General features: G+C 42.8%; 3 pseudogenes across 3 annotated transcripts in view; 1 reads left to right on the forward strand and 2 right to left on the reverse strand.

Moving 5' to 3' along the window:
- Nucleotides 1-16,598, reverse strand: part of LOC307065619 (centrosomal protein of 78 kDa-like) — a 203,874-nt pseudogene that overhangs the window by 71,248 nt on the left and 116,028 nt on the right. The window lies entirely within an intron of this gene.
- LOC307048610 (centrosomal protein of 78 kDa-like) overlaps nucleotides 1-16,598 on the reverse strand; it is a 148,507-nt pseudogene that overhangs the window by 51,641 nt on the left and 80,268 nt on the right. The window lies entirely within an intron of this gene.
- Nucleotides 6,150-16,598, forward strand: part of LOC307066860 (U3 small nucleolar RNA-associated protein 25 homolog) — a 28,099-nt pseudogene continuing 17,650 nt past the window's right edge. Inside the window, exons 1-6 of the transcript in view lie at nucleotides 6,150-6,392; nucleotides 7,511-7,550; nucleotides 8,255-8,486; nucleotides 10,485-10,655; nucleotides 13,028-13,116; nucleotides 14,818-15,228. The product of the transcript in view is annotated as a U3 small nucleolar RNA-associated protein 25 homolog (transcript). The remainder of the gene's footprint in view (nucleotides 6,393-7,510; nucleotides 7,551-8,254; nucleotides 8,487-10,484; nucleotides 10,656-13,027; nucleotides 13,117-14,817; nucleotides 15,229-16,598) is intronic.

Consider the following 16,598-nt stretch of genomic DNA (forward strand, 5'->3'; position numbering starts at 1 on the left):
TTCATATGCTGACCACTCCCATTTGGGCATCCTGGACTCTCCCCTGAATCCCAGATGTGCATGCATATTTGACTGCCTCCAGGACCTCTTCACTTAGATGTCTAATAGAAACCTCAAATTTAATGTGTGATTTGAATGATCTTGACATTACTTTTTTTTGATATACCAAAGTAATAAATTCTGTTTATGACTTCTTTAAGTTTACATAGTGCTCCAACATATTAATACCCTCTGAGCTTCAAAAAACCAAATACATTTACAGTAGCATTATCAGTCATCAAAATGACAGGGAAGGAAACTTTACCTTGTGAGAATGCACAAATGTTCTCATTAAGGCAGCATTGACCCAGACGATCATTTAGTATCTGTCAAGATGGATAAAAGGGTCTCTGAGCCACAGGAACGGAGGGAGAACAGAAGCAGTTAACAGCGATGGGGAGCAGGGCCCATTAGCTTGGCCCCTATGATCCCCTCATGTTGTATCCACGCCCCACACAGGAACTAGCATGGATGGCGTGGATTTCACAAAGTGAATTCACTCCAGTCTCAACTGAGAATAATTCTATCAGGAGAGACTTGAAATACTAGCTTCAAGAAATGTTGAGAAGTGGGAGGAAGCCCTTGGTAAAAACATGAAAAAGGGCTTCCCTGGTGGCGCAGTGGTTGAGAGTCCGCCTGCCGATACAGGGGACGCGGGTTCGTGCCCCAGTCCGGGAAGATCCCACGTGCCGCGAAGCGGCTGGGCCCGTGAGCCATGGCCGCTGAGCCTGCGCGTCCGGAGCCTGTGCTCCGCAACGGGAGAGGCCACAACAGTGAGAGGCCCACGTACCAAAACAAAAAACAAAAAAAACATGAAAAAGTCTCCAAAGTCTTTTGGAGGTGGGCAGCATCAGTAGCGAATCGGCTGCTCCAGGAAGGCGTCGGAAAGGAAGATTTAATGTCCTTGTCACCCGTACAGACATCACCGTGATTTCGCTGAAGTCCAAATCGGTTCACATAACCCCCTTGCTTGAAATCCTTTAAGCGTTCCTCACCTTACATGGGATTGGGCCTCAATGCCTCAGCAAGGCATGCAAGGCCTTTAGTGGGCTGAATCCTCACCTGTCTGTCTCTCCAACCTCTCTACTCCCAGCCACCCACCTCAGCAACAGGGTCCACAGACAGTTCTCCAAACACATCTTTCCACCTTGCTCATGCTATTCCCTCTCCCTGGAACCTTCTTTCCCAGGAAACCCTGACTCAGTGCATCCTCTGTGCAACTCCCCATGACCTTTCCTCTCTCCTCCACAGCAAGAGGAGCTTCTTTATCTTCTGGGTTCCTAAAACCCTTTGTAGACACCCTTCTAATCTAGCCCATGACAACATAATTATTTGTTAATTGCTTTGTCTCCCCCAATTAGACTATGAGGTCTTTCAAGGGGAAAGCCTGAGGTCTGAGCTTTTTAAATCATTAATGCCTAACATTATGACAGGAACACGGTAACTGTTTAGAAAATGTTTGATAAATGAATGAAGGTTTGCCTGCTAAGCCTCTGCCAGAAAAATGTGAAAAACAGAATGTAGTTACACCAACATTCCACTAGAGAGAGGGAGGTAAAACTTTATCCCCTCTAGTGTAGCATTTTAGCCTTGTTCTCAGTCAGATGAATATAATCTGATAAAATATTTCAGTTTTAGGCTAGGCCTAATATAAAACAACCTCTGATAAGCTTGAGGAAACATAATTATTACAGGTCACTCTATGCCAGGCTCTGGGTTTGACAATGGATAGTTCTTCTGGGTACAGATGAATAGAAAGGGTAGGCACTATATATAATAGTGTTTTACATTTTCAAGTTATGTAGAGTGCATTGAAATGCACTACAAAGCTTTTCTCTTTTCAGACATAATCTCGTTATCTAAAACATGCTCCACCTAGAAAGCTCATTGCTCCTTACACAATAAACACTGTGGAATCCGATGACTACCCAGCTCTCTAATTTCCTGTTGCCCTATATCCCTCATACCCTGTCTTGAACACACACACATGCTGTTCATGAAGTCAGCTGAAACAACTCATACAGCCTAAAATCTACAATCTAGATTAATCTCAAGTTCAATACCGATGTTCAATGAGCGTGACAGGCTGACAAACGCTCAAAGGCAGCAGATGACCCTGCTCCCCGGCCCCCAACCCCCAGCAGCACCAAAACCCTGACTGAGCTGCTTCCTTAGCACCCAGCATCTATCAGTTTAGCATTTATCACAGTGTATCGTAATAGTCTGCATACTTATCCATACCTGGATGAGGCTGAGAGCTCCTTGGAGAGGCTGGAATGGATCTTATTCTTTCCCCCAGCCTCAGCTACTAGCACAGCACCTGGCACATGGTGTTTAGAACATTTTTTTAATGAATAAACAAGCTCATTTCATTATACTGGTAGCGAGAGACTGATTTCTACCAGCACTCTCAGGAAGAGGCTGGATGGCTTTGGGGTGTATACAGACGTGTATGCATACATGTGGTGGAGGAGACTGTCTGATTTGAGGCATCTAGGAGGAGACAGATGTGTGGGTGCACACACACCTTCCCCATAATCTTCCCAAATCAGTAGCTGAGGTGTCAGAGCTTTCATAATTAGAGAGCCATACCTTTGGATTATTTATGGCTCCCTGTCAACATATCTTGAACACATGTGCCCTTGTTACCACTTATATTATCACATAAGTTTCAAAACTCAAACTTCCCCAGCATCTGATCTGTATCCTCAAATTGTGCTCCTTCCCCACCTTCCCATTCCTGCTCTGTTGAGAATCTCAGATAGACTCCTGTTTACTTTCTGTGGTTTGTATTAGGACATAGTTTGTCTTTTCAAATACATCACTATATGTCAAATAAGCTCTTTCCAATCATGTACACCATAATATCTGCAAGGGATTAAAACACATCAATTTGTATAATTCCATGAGTTCATAATGATACTAAAAATTAAAAAAAAAACTTGATTGGTCAACATTAGAAGATCCAGTGAATTGACTCCTTGTGTTGAAAATTAGTAAATGAAGGGAGAGAATTAAGCATTTCTTCTGCTTTTCCTAGACAAACAGTACCACTGGGTAAGCAAAATTTAGGGGAAGGAAAAGCTTGCTTTCATAGAAATAGTCCAGCAAGTAAGTGAAGAAGAAATGATAGAATTAGAATATCACCTCATGATACAATTAGAATGTGACCTCTAATGAATTAACGAATTTAGACATTGACTACCAATGACTGGTAACATCACAAAATGAAAGGCAACCAGACGGTGTACGCCTCCTGATGGAAGTATAAAATATCAGCTATCATGAAATCTGATCAAAGTTCTAAATCCCACAATGTATTCGCGAGAAACAGAGAACAGCAGAACATGTTCAACTAACAGTGTAAAAAAAAAGACGACATTTATGAGACAATCAGAAATCTGAATACTGACTGGTTACATGATGATATTAAATAATTATCATCTTTTTTTTAGGTGAAATAGTGCCATTGTAGCTATGTTAAAGAAAGAACCCTTATCTTTTAGATATTTAGAAATAAATATTTACAGATAAGATAATACAATGTCTGGGATTTGCTTCAAAAATAATACAGGGGCGGGAGTTAGGGGTAGTGGGTGGGCATATAAATGAAACAAGATGGCCTTGCATTGAAGCCGAGGGATGGGAACATGGGAGTGCATTATACTGTTTTGTCTACTTTTGTATATACTTGAAATTTTCCAAAGAAAAAGTTTTTAATAAAGAAAAACTAACACTTTTCTGAACACTCTGACCATCTTGGGTTAAGGGACAGCCACCGCCCTCCCACCCCTTGAGATCGTTATCCTAGGGAGTCTCCCCGAATTGAAATACCCAAGTAACATTAATTCATCAGCCTCTCTTTACAAACTAGTATAAAAGATTATTTCCTGGATTGTTTTTACCCCTGAAAATAATGAGTCCTTGAGGGCAAAGGGCAAAGAAAACCCTGCAGGAGGGAAAAGGAAGGGCTGAGCGTGAGAAGAAGAAAGGGAAGAACAAATTTTGCCTTTATTACGATTTTCCCAGGGCCTTCACTAGTTGACACATGCATCTTCTTTGTGTGGGTTTTACCAAGAGAACTTTCACTGGAGGCATGAAAAATATGTTTAAATTCTGAACTCTCATTTTAAAATTTCACAAAGCATCCCCTTTTCTGTTGTCAAAGGCTAATATAAATATTTTCAGAAGCGGGCTCAGTGAGCCAATGATGAGACCACTTGGGTGGAGCTAGGGCACAGTTGTGTCTGAACCTGGGAACAGTCTAGACCTGTCCATAGGACTACAATGCCATGGAAAGCAGGAGAGAGTAAAGAGTCACATCAAGTGCTCAAGAGTATAGCTTTTTAGAGCAGATCTCTGGAAGAACACCAAGAAACTGGTTGCCTCTGGGGAGGGAAGCTGGGGCACTTGGAATAGGGTGGGAGGAGACAAAACATTGTATGACTTTATTGTCATAGCCAGGTTATACTGTGGTTAGTGCCTTAGTATGTATGATGAGATTTGCAAGCAGCCTTTTGTTTACGTAAGTGACTGTACTTTTTATGTTGAAATGAGACAGAAGACAGCTGTGTGTTTGTTTCTGGGTTCCTTGGCTGGGCCACCTGCTGGCACCACCTGCTGTTTTGCATATTTTCTTGATCCTCCCTCCCCTTGCCTCCCTCCCCCACCCTAAGGTCCCAGAATCTAATTAGGAGTAGATGGTCCCCAGAAGGAGAAAACTAGGATTTGAATAGTTGTAGTGCGACGTGTATAGGTGTGACATGGTATTGGACAAAGGTCCAATTCTCTCACAGACGCTCGTCTAATAGCAGAGGCAGTGAACACTATCTTTGATGGCTCCTATTTTACCTTAAATATTCAGGTGAATTCTGTGGTTTATGATTGACATTGTAAGTTACTATTAGAAACAAAGTGTCTCTGTGTTTATGCTGTGGTTTTTGTTTTGTTTTGTTTTTTCGGTACGCGGGCCTCTCGCTGTTGTGGCCTCTCCCGTTGCGGAGCCCAGGCTCCGGACGCGCAGGCTCAGCGGCCATGGCTCACGGGCTTAGCCGCTCCGCGGCATGTGGGATCTTCCCAGACCTGGGGCACGAACCCGTGTCCCTGCATCGGCAGGCGGACTCTCAACCACTGCGCCACCAGGGAAGCCCTATCCTGTGGTTTTTAAGTATCCCTGCACACTCTGCCTGTCTCTAGAGTATTAAGTCCAGTTGCGCTGTTTTTACCTCTTTGTTTATTGAGGTTATTATTTACTTGCATTAAAAGGTACCAAATTTAAAGGTACAGTTTGATTAATTTCGGTAATTGTATACAAGGTGTAACCACCACCACGACCCAGATATAGAAAAGTTACTTACCCTTTAAAAGTTTTCCATCCCACTTTGCCCCAAATCAGTTTTGAGACACTTGATTGAGTTTTACTGCTTTCTCTAACATCGACTCTCCGGGTGATTTAGGAAAGTCACTTTACCTCTCTGGATGTGTTTTTGCGTTTATAACATGAAAAATGCCAGAACAGATTTGTTACCAAGGGCCCTTGCAATCCTTTCAGAAAATGAGGGGGTAGGGTAAGGGCGGGCATCTCAGCCTTGCGTCCCCATTCTTCACATGGCACACGCATGGGGCAGATCCTAGTGGGAAAAGCCTGTGGTCGCATCAGAGAGAATTAGGTTTCCATCTCCTCTCTTGTTAGTGTGTATGTAACCTTTTGTAAGCATCAGCTTTCTCATCTCCAATATCAGGCTTATTAACAAGGCCTATTTGTTTACTGTTGTTGTGAGGATGAATTGAGATGCACCGGCAGCCTTAAATGTTAGTTGGTATTTGTATTATGGCATAATATAAAGGCACTGCATTCAACCATCTCAGTCACTACACGTTTATGCAGGCTGATTCTCACAGCCAAAACAGACGCACAAAGTACACCCACCCATTTACCCACCTGGGGAAGCCCGAAGCCTCCCTGCCTGCCTGCCTTCCTTCCTTATGGGGCTCAGAGAAAAGCTGCGCATGCGTGCACGTGCTTCCAAAGAGCCTCGCTAGGGGGCAGAATGGGAAACAGGAAGTTCTAACGCCTGTCGTACAAGCGCGACGTAAAGCGGGTCTGCTTTATGGCACCCTGCTTCCGCCGTAAAGCGCCGTTGGCAAGCCCGCGTGAGTGGGTTGACGAGACTACTTCCGGGGGCAAAACGCGATTCTTGGAGGTTTGGCTGACTTGCTGTCTTCCCCATGGGCAAACGCGGGAGCCGGAGCCGGAGCCGGAGCCGGAGCCAGAGCCAGCTGCTCAGCTCCCTAACTAAAAAGCAGAAGCAGCATCTAAGGGATTTCGGCGAGGAGCATCCCTTCTATGACACGTATGGAGAGGCAAGGCTGGGACCGGCGCTGCCGGCGTCCTTTCCCGGTGGGAGCCCGCGTGTCCCCGCGTTTGGTCCGCCGGTGCCCCGGGGGTAGTGACAGGGCAGCTCCCGCCGCGTCCCACGCTGCCCCGGCGCCGGCCTAGCTCGCCCGGGGATCCTGGCGGCTTCCCGCCTGAGATGGGGTTCTTCACCGGTCTTCCTACCCTTTGTTGAGCCTGTAGTTTTATGCTAGACGGCACGCCTCCTGTGTGGCGACTGGGCAGAGATTTTATAAGCTTGTTTTCGTTCTGTATGTTTTTAAAGAATTGCTTGGGGGCTTCCCTGGTGGCGCAGTGGTTAAGAATCCGCCTGGCAACGGAGGGGACAGGGGTTCGAGCCCTGGTCCGGGAAGATCCCACGTGCCGCGGTGCAAGTAAGCCCGTGCGCCACAACTATTGAGCCTGCAGTCTAGAGCCCGCGAGCCACAACAGCTGAGCCAGCGTGGTGCAACTACTGATGCCCGCGAGCCTAGAGCCCCTGCTCCGCAACAAGAGAAGCCACCGCTCGCCGCAACTAGAGAAAGCCCGGGCGCAGCAACGAAGACCCATAGCAGGCAAAAATAAATAAATAAGTAAAAAAAAAATAAGAAAAGAATTGCTTGGGACCCTCGACATCACCTATGTATTCGGTGACCATGAGGAAACTAATGTTTGGGTAGTTGTGGGTTCCTCTATAAGTGTCCAGACTCTCACTTATGATCTTAGTGCTCATCCCACCCCTTTGGGCTGCTTTATCAACAGTTAGCGGGATAGCCTACTTAAGAAATTTGCTAGAAAAGGTGAACCCCGACGGCTTTTATTTGCCAAAATTTCCCATCTTTTGGATGAGAGCCTGTTACTGTGTGACTGTAGTATTTGTCATGTGGTCTTGTTAGACTTTTTCATTCGTCTCTTATTATCTATTTGGCATATCCTTACAAAACCTGTCCAAATGCAATATGGAGTTTTTACTTGACAATAGATATAATGTATTTATAACGGTATAGTCTGCCATGTTCATTTAAAGTTGTATCATTAGACTTTTCCTAATTGCTACATACTAGTAGTTAAAGTTTAACATTGCCTGTTTCTTCTCAGGGTTTCCAGAAAGGAAGCAAAACCACAGACTTGTCAACTGGTAATGCTTTATACCTTCTTTATGATAGTAGATTCTGGACTGTTACTTTTAAGATTATATATGGTAATAAAGTTTGGCTACATTTCCACTCTTTTTGATTTTAGATGTAAGCTATATTTTAGTAATATTGCTTAGTTTTAAGTGCAGGTGTCTGTTAAAATGCCATTGTGATAACTAATATAGTATAAAGTATGAAACTGTCCTGAGAGATTAGCCTGTTAGAACCTGTTAAGGAGGCTTACCAGAGGGCTCTTGGTGAATCCTAAGAGGGAATGTCATGTTTACTTAACATAAAATAGAGTGCAAAATCATCAAAGGTCTTATTTCATTACCCCAGACTCAGAAATAAAGTACACTTTTTTGTTGTAAGTTTTCCTGTTGCTCCTTTAAAGGTGCCAAGTGTCTGACACATAGGTTAGATCACCTTATAACCTAAAGCTCCATGTGTTTAGTTTGCTGTCTTCCCATGTGGTACATTAGCAGTTCAAAGAAGAGGAAGAGCTTCTAGAATCATAGCTAGATTAGCTGTTTTAAACAAATTTGGTGCTAGATTTGGTTGAATAGATGAGATTGCATATTTGCAGAAAAGCTAGTTTTTATTTAGAAAAGTCTGAACTTGGTTCCACTGTGGGCCTGATGATAGTCGTGGGGTAGCAACAAGAACAATATAATTTTTGTTTTTAAAATCCCCATTTTCCTTTTAGTCAGAGGGTTTAGATACTTCAAGTTCTGAAAGTGAAGCATAGAGTGAACCAGAACAAGTTTCTGGTTACAACAGACTACTTGCCACGTTAAAGGATGTTTCCAAGGAAGATGAGGAGGAGGAAGAGGAAGAAGACAGTGTTATAGATGAGGCAGAAATGAATCTTGAAGACGGCGATAGTGACATCGTTGTGGAGGAAGAGACGGCAGTAGAGTCTACTGACATGCAGAAGAGTAAGTGTCTTTGATGTGGGTTTATCATCTTTGCAGGGACCACAGACAGATTGCCCCAGGGGCAGGGTGCCTTGTACCATAGAGCTGGGTGAAAGCACATGGATTCAAAGCAGAGATTCTTAACATTGTTGGGCTCTGTGATATCTTCAAGAATCTGATGAAAACACAGGAAGGACCCTCTGGCCATAAAAATGCAGAAATGACATTTTTGCTTATGATTTCCAGGATTTCATCAATCCTACTTCAAATTCCCCTGATTGAGAGGAAAGGGAACATAATTCTGTTTTTGTAATGGTCTCAATTTATGAAAGAGATTATTGTTCCTGCCTTAGAGGAACCAAGTTTAGTGGAAGATAGACATAAAATATACAAAACTTTGCAAGCGTCAAATCTGAATGGAACCGATAAATATAAGGTGTTAAAGAGGTGCAAAGTGGTCACATGCTGCCAGGGTGCATGAGGGGAGGCTTCAGAGAAGAGCTGGGATTGAAAGCTTAAAGGAACTCTGTCTCACTCGGACATCTAGGTGACTAGTTTTTTAAAAATTATTATTAATTAATTTATTTCTGGCTGCATTGTGTCTTTGTTGCGGTGCGCCGGCTTCTCACTGTGGTGGCTTCTCTTGTTGTGGAGCATGGGCTCTAGGCACGTGGGCTTCAGTAGTTGTGGCACATGGGCTCAGTAGTTGTGGCTCACGGGCTCTAGAGCACAGGCTCTGTAGTTGTGGCGCACGGGCTTAGTTGCTCTGCGGCATGTGGGATCTTCCCAGACTAGGGCTTGAAACCACGTCCCCTGCATTAGCAGGCGAGTTCTTAACCACTGTGCCACCAGGGAAGTCCCCATAGGTGACTTTTTAATTTAACTTTAAAATCAACTTGATTGCAGTATGAATTACATTCAACAAGGTGTACCCATTTTAAGTATGTAATTTGATAAGTTTTGACAAATGTGTCTGTCTATATTATCATCGCCAAAGTCAAGATACAGAACACTTCCAATACCTGCAAAAAGTTCCTTCTTGTCCTTTTACAGTCAGTTTCCCAGGCCTGGCATCAGGCAACCACTGACATGCTTTCTTTCACTATGTATTAGTGTTTCCTATTCTAGAAATTCATATGAATGGAAGCACACAATAAGTACCCTTTTGCATGTGGCTTCTTTGGCTCCTCATGTTGTTGTGACTCATCCGTGTAGTTCATATGAGTAATTCATTTCTTTTTATTACTGGAATAGTAGTCCATTGTCTGAATATATCTGGGTAACTTTTTATATTCTATTATCTTAATGCCTATTTGCCTTACTGTGTTTTTTTCTATACTTTAAGGTGTCACACACCATTCTTAGTGTTTTCATTCATCACTTGTACTTGGATAAAAAAATCGTTGCCTCAGACTTAGGGACTTTTTTGATTTTGTTGGTTTTCCAGTTTTCTTTCATGTTTTAGGTTTTTAAAAATGAAAAGTTTGGTTTTTTAAATTATAAAAGTAATATATATTTCCTGTAAAAATTTAAGAGGGTGATATAGTTAACATATATCTCCTCCACCCTGGGATGAACACCTTGAACATTTTATAGAACCTTCCAGACTACTTTTTTATGGATATATGAGTGAATATATATTTGTGTGTATGTGCATAATGGCCTCATATATTTCTGTAAGTTACTTTTTTCTTTAATGATATAACGTGTGTAACTGGGTTCACATTAGCTTAATCACATAGTATTCCATTGTAAATAATATGTGGTAATTTAATTAGTACCCCTTCGATAGAAATGACGAAATCATTTTTTCTAGTTATTTGTTATATCAACGCTGATTTGAACATCTTTACATGTACTAGGTCAGCAGTCAAGCTCAGTTTTGAAACTTATGTCTTCTACCTGAATTTGCTTAAAAGTAAATGATAGCCTAAGGAATTAGATTTCATTTGTCAACAGAAGTGTAATTATATTTATGAGTAGTAAATAATTTCACAAAATGTTTTATCAAAACTGCAGATGCGGCCTTACCTGCTGACCCTAAGGGAAAAGATGGGCACGGGCCACCTGGCACAGCAGAGGAATCCCCAGAGGAGTTTACAGATGCAAAACATGAGTCATTCTTCAGCCTAGGAACCAACTTTCTCGAAGAGGAAAGAGGAGGCAACTGTTCTCTGAAAGCATCACAAGGTCAGAGCACAGCTCATGTTGTTTGAATTCAGCTGGTGCTTAGTATGGGTGGTTGTGGTCTAATACCTGTTAAATCTCTTGTTATTGGAATGAGCAGTAATAGAAACAGATAGTTTAGCAGCTAGATGTAGAGCTGGAAAGAAATGCTTCTCCGAGATCTTTTGTGTTTTTCAGGGTTAGGCAGTGTTGCGAGTGGGCGCGGCTGTTCATGAGGACAAACAGTTGAACAATGATAGCAGGGAAGGCCAGTTCCTCAAAGCTCACGATCCACAGCTGGGGTCAGGGGAAGACTTCTGATTTTTTTCCCCAAGCAGGGAAGGGAGAGAAAGAGGAGAAAAGTACTTTGCATTTTTCTCTCTATCCTTCACTTGCTCTTCCTTACTGGAGCAGTAATTTTACAGATTTGTGAGACCCGGCAGTGGCTAATCTGATTGGTCCTTATTACTAGGAAGCACCTCAGAAGCCAGAAAGCTCCACCCTGTCTCCCCAGTCTCTCTCTTTATTTTTGGCTGCATTGGGTCTTTGTGGCAGTGCGTGGTCTTCTCACGGTGGTGGCTTCTCTTGTTGTGGAGCGCAGGCTCTAGGCACACGGGCTTCAGCAGTTGTGACACGCAGGCTCAGCAGTTGTGACACATGGGCTCAGTAGTTGTGGCTCGCTGGCTCTAGAGCTCAGGCTCTGTAGTTGTGGCGCATGGGCTTAGTTGCTCCGCGGCACTGGCAGGTGGATTCTTTTTTTTTTTTTTTTTTTTTTTTTTTGCGGTACGCGGGCCTCCCACTGTTGTGGCCTCTTCCGTTGCGGAGCACAGGCTCTGGACACGCAGGCTCAGTGGCCATGGCTCACAGGCCCAGCCGCTCCACGGCATGTGGGATCTTCCCGGACCAGGGCACGAACCCGTGTCCCCTGCATCGGCAGGCGGACTCTCAACCACTGCGCCACCAGGGAAGCCCGGCAGGCGGATTCTTAACCACTGTGCCACTGGGAAAGTCCCCATAGGCGACTTTTTAATTTAACTTTAAAATCAACTTTATTGAGGTATGAATTACATTCAACAAGGTGTACCCATTTTAAGTATATAATTCGATAAGTTTTGACAAATGTGTATATTTATATTGTCATCGCCAAAGTCAAGATACAGAACACTGGGCCATGCCTCTGTCCCCATGACTGTTACTTAGACAAGCCTGTGGTAGGCTGAGGCAGGGCTCTGCTGTCTCTCAGGTCCTGTGTCTTAGCCTGTGCCTGGGTGGGCAAGTCAGGTTGGTCTCATTCTGTGTCCTGACTGCCTTTTTTGGTCCCAGTGCCATTCTTCAACCAGCTGTGCCACTGAAGTTGAAATTTTAATCCTCATTTGGTTCTGTTAGCTATTCTAGACAAGAGGAAGAAGTAGCAGGTAGAATTTGGGCAAAAACCACGTTCTGAACTCAAAAAACGTTAAAAAAAAAAAACCCTGGAGGAAACATTAGGAGGCTTGACTATCCTAAAGTTTCTCTGGTTGTTTGGTCTGTACTGATATATTATCACCTAGAATTCTTATTTCCTATCGTTCACCTTTATCTTAGGTCTTAATATAAGGTGCACTGCATTTGAAGTTTTACTACCTGGGTCCCTGAATGGGTCATTTAACTTTGCTTCTTACATGAGTGGGGCTGGAAGAGAAGGTTGGGTGGCCAGTGCAGAGCACTGACCCTGCCATTTTGATCATTTGTTCACCTCAGTTGAGTGTTGAGCATTTATATTTGTCTTCCAGTGCAGGTTAAATCAGACATGGAACCTGCCCTCAGGGATCTTGCAGTCTAGTTAGGTGAGGTAGGACATGCACATATATGTGTTGGTGTGGATAACTGAGGGCAGGGTGGGGCGCTTGAGAGAAAGTGATGACTGTCTATAGGGGACCAGAGATGGCTTCTTTGGAGCCAGAACTGTGCCTGACACAGTAGGCTCTTGGGAAATAGTTACTTACTGTGAGTCAGGGGGTAACATTCAACGGATACTATTTGGATATATAGAAATGCGGTGAACAAGAGGATAGAATTTTCAGTTAAAGGAAGGAAAGCCACAGTGGCAGAAGAATTTGAGAGCCACGTAATTCAAAAATTACATTAGAGAGGTAGGTTAGAGGTGTATGTTGAATTTCAGTCCAAGAAGTTTCTTCAAAGGTTTTTGAGGTGGGGAATAACGTGATTAAAGAAATGCTTTAGGGAGATGAACCTGTCAGAAACTTTTAAGCTCTGGACTGGGATAAATGATGGGGAAAGTTGATGGGGAAAAAGATGAGTTAACATCATGAAAACAGGATGTCATTCACAGGGGAAGACTGGAAAATCCCTGTCATTTGCCCTAAGTGTTCTAATATTCTTTATTTCTGAATTAGATCCATTTGCACAACATGTAAACAAAGAACTGAAAGAAAAAGAAATCCAGGCTGTTGCCACAAATCCCAAAACTACCCACCAGCTAAAAGTAAGCATTGTTCCATCATCACAGTTACAAATGGAGAAAAGCAGTGGTCTTGGGTTTTAGTGGTCTCCCTGAATGTATGATACACACCCGTGGCAGATGGCTTGATAGGGAGCAAGATAGAGGAAGACTGGAAGAGCCCAGTAAGGCACAGGCATAGCTAGAAAAGGCACTGGGAAGCTGGAAGGTGGGGACCAATAAGATAAGAATGCTTTGGAGACAGGTACACCAGGGTTTAGACCAACGTCTGCAAGGGGCTATCTCATGACCTAAGGCAAGTTAATCTACCTTTTTAATCTTCACTGTTCTCATCTGTTAGAGGGGGACAGTAATGCCTGCATCAAAATAAAGTAATTTAGTTTACTGGAAGACATGTACGAAGTGTTCAGTCAGACAGTAGCTACTGCTGTTCATTTGTTTGAAATATCTGAGATAAGTTCACACCTAAATTATTCAGTATGGAGCAGTTTTTGCTTCTTTTTTCGGTGATTTTTTTTTTCACCACTGATGCTATTCATAAGAATTGGTCATCCTTGTTTCATTGAAATTTTTATTGAGATAATAATTATAGATGCAGTTGTAAGAAATAATACAAAGGTATCCCATGTGCCCTTTGCCCGGTTTCCCCCAGTGGTAGCATCTTACAAAACTGTAGTACAATATCACAAGTAGGAAATTTCCACTGATACAACCTACCTGTCTTATTCAGATTTCCTCACTTTTGCTCCTGCTCCTTTGTGTTATTTAGTTCTCTACTGTTTTATCACGTGTAGGTTGCCCTGGCCACCACCACAGTCAACATACAGAGCATTTCCAGCACCATAAAGATCCCTCCTCTTCCCTGGTGCCATTTTATAACCACACCCACCTCCCTTCCCCCATTCCTAACCCTTGGTAACCACTAATCTGTTCTCCATTTCTATAATTTTGTTATTTCAAAAGCGTTATATAAATAAAATCATACAGGTTGGCTTTTTTCACGCAGCATAATTCCTTGGAGATTCATCCCAGTTGTTGGCATATATCAATAGTTAATTCTTTTTTATTGCAGAGGTCATCCTTTCTTTATTGCTAAGATCAGCAGTTTGTTACAGTGCAAAAATTCCCAAACTGGTATTCCACAAAATACTATTCTTTTTGATTCTAATATATGTCTCCAAAAAAAAAAAAATCCAAAACAACAACAAAAACCTTGTTCCACGTCCAAGTAAATTTGGAAAACTCTGGGTCAAACGAAGTGGAACGGAGTCCTTGTTACAGGACTCAGCAGAACCTTTAGTGTCCGATCTGCATGTGACTCTCCCTGAGGGGGATTAGGTTTTGTGGTGGTTACCGAAGTTATTTGACCGTTGGGCCCCCTTTTCTTTTGTCTAGAGTAAATTTTGACTTCCTACAGTGTGGTCCACAGGACAGTTTGTGACCCACTGATCTAGTGAAGAGCTCACAAGGTTTCTAAAGTCAGAAACCTTGGGCTCTAACCCTTAGCTCTGTTCGCCTCTGTTTGTCTGAATCCTATAAGCTCTGAACCTCAGCATTTCCTAAACTGCAAGAAGAGCATTATAGTGTTTAGCTTGTAAGGTTGTTGTGAGGATAAAGTGAGAGGATCTGTAAGTTGTGAAAGGCCTTGGTAAATTATAAAGCACTATATGAATGTAAGGTACTATAATTCATTTCTAACTTAGTTCTTGATCATTTCTCCCACAGTGGCCCATCCTGGGCCAGCTTGTCTTTTCATCCAGGTTTTAACAGTTGGAAACCTTTAAACCCCCAAAGGACATTGACTTAAAGTCACTTCATCTCCAGAAGCCTCTGGAATCCACCTGGATCAAGACCAACAGCCAGTTCCTCTCTGGTCCCCCAAATTCAAGTAGCCCCTTCACACCCCTCCAGAAAGAGCTCTTCTTAATTATGAATTCTTACCGGGACCTGTTCTACCCAGAAAGGACTGCCCTGAAGAAAGGGGAAGAGATTCGCCACGTGTACTGCCTGCATGTGATAAATCACGTTCTCAAAGCCAATGCCCAGGTGCTTGCCAACAACAGCAGATGCCGAAGCCAGAAACTTGGGTTGGGTGATGATGATGACTTCAGGGACCAAGGGCTAACGAGGCCCAAGGTGAGTGGCAGCAGCAGAACTTTGCCCTCAAGGAGGCTGTAAGGCTCTAACATATGGGTCCTGGCACTTAGCAGGTTCTCAGATGTTTTAATGATTGGAATAATGAATGAGTCCAAGAATGAGCATATTAGATGGGCCAGGTAATGTCACAGCAGTGCTGCAGACAGCTCAGTGGACTGTCTCTAATAGCAGATCTAACTGGAAACTGGAGTAGGAGGTACCTCCATGATAATTCTCTCCTTAAAGCTAAACCCTGATCCTACATAAGTAACACTCCACTATAAATCTCTTCTTTGTGATTGTCAGAGCTGGATGGGACCTTAAGGAGCCTTTTATTCAATCCCTACATATTACACCTGTGGACAGAGACCCAGATTCGTAGAGGACCTTGCTAAAGAGAACCAGGGAAAAAGTAGCAGAGACAGGACTAGAACCAAGGATTCTCTTCACCAAGCCACATAAATATGTAAACCTTGGAAAACAAAATCCCTGTTTTTGCATTGTATCCTTATTACTGCTTAAAGTGATGATTATATTTATGTGGCTCATAAGCCTAAGCTCCAGTGGATTGGGAGCTTACATCGTTTAATTCTGTCTACATTTTTCATGATGTGCTGGAGCTAGATACTGTGCCACCCATACCCCCTTACCCCTTAGCCTCTGTGTCTATATTGAAGAAGCCTCATCTTCTTAGATTCTTCCCATTGGGCTTAATAGGATTTTAGGATTTTGATACTGATATGGCTCTTAGAGATTTCTTAGTCCAACCCTCTTGTTTGATAGTTGGGGAAACCAAAGCCTAGACACTTACTTAGTGTGACAGCCGGGACAGTAACTTGGCCCTCTTCAAAACTGATCCATCATCCCTGCACTGTACCAAACTGAATCACTACACCCCTCTGGCTGTGCTGGTTGCCTTTCTGAGAAACTATCTCAGAATCTTGAACATCAGGATAATAAGATTATCTGTTTCCATTTAGAATTGCAAAATAGAATATGAGGTAGATTACCCATGAATCACATTCAGAATTTGGTGAATTGCCTGATCTGACTGGGGTTATATCCATTGATTGTATTGTTTACACAAGAGTAGTTAGAAGGTAATCATTTGTTAAGCATCTTCTGTTTTTTTTCCTCAACAGTTAAAATTAAGCACTTTTGGAAATGTTTGGAAAACTGAATCCTATATTTCCCATTGAAATATCATCTTATTTCAGAAATCCTTTATCATCATTTCTGAAAAATGTACTAGGAAATGTACTAGAAAAGTAATGATGCTTTAGTCCTTTCCTTACTAACTTTATTCTCTACTTAATACATCTAATTCATTTGTTCAGCATATTCCTTGGGTCTTACGGATCAAAATACTG

This window comes from Hyperoodon ampullatus (genome assembly GCF_949752795.1).
Source record: "Hyperoodon ampullatus genome assembly, chromosome: 2".
Lineage (NCBI taxonomy): Eukaryota > Metazoa > Chordata > Mammalia > Artiodactyla > Ziphiidae > Hyperoodon > Hyperoodon ampullatus.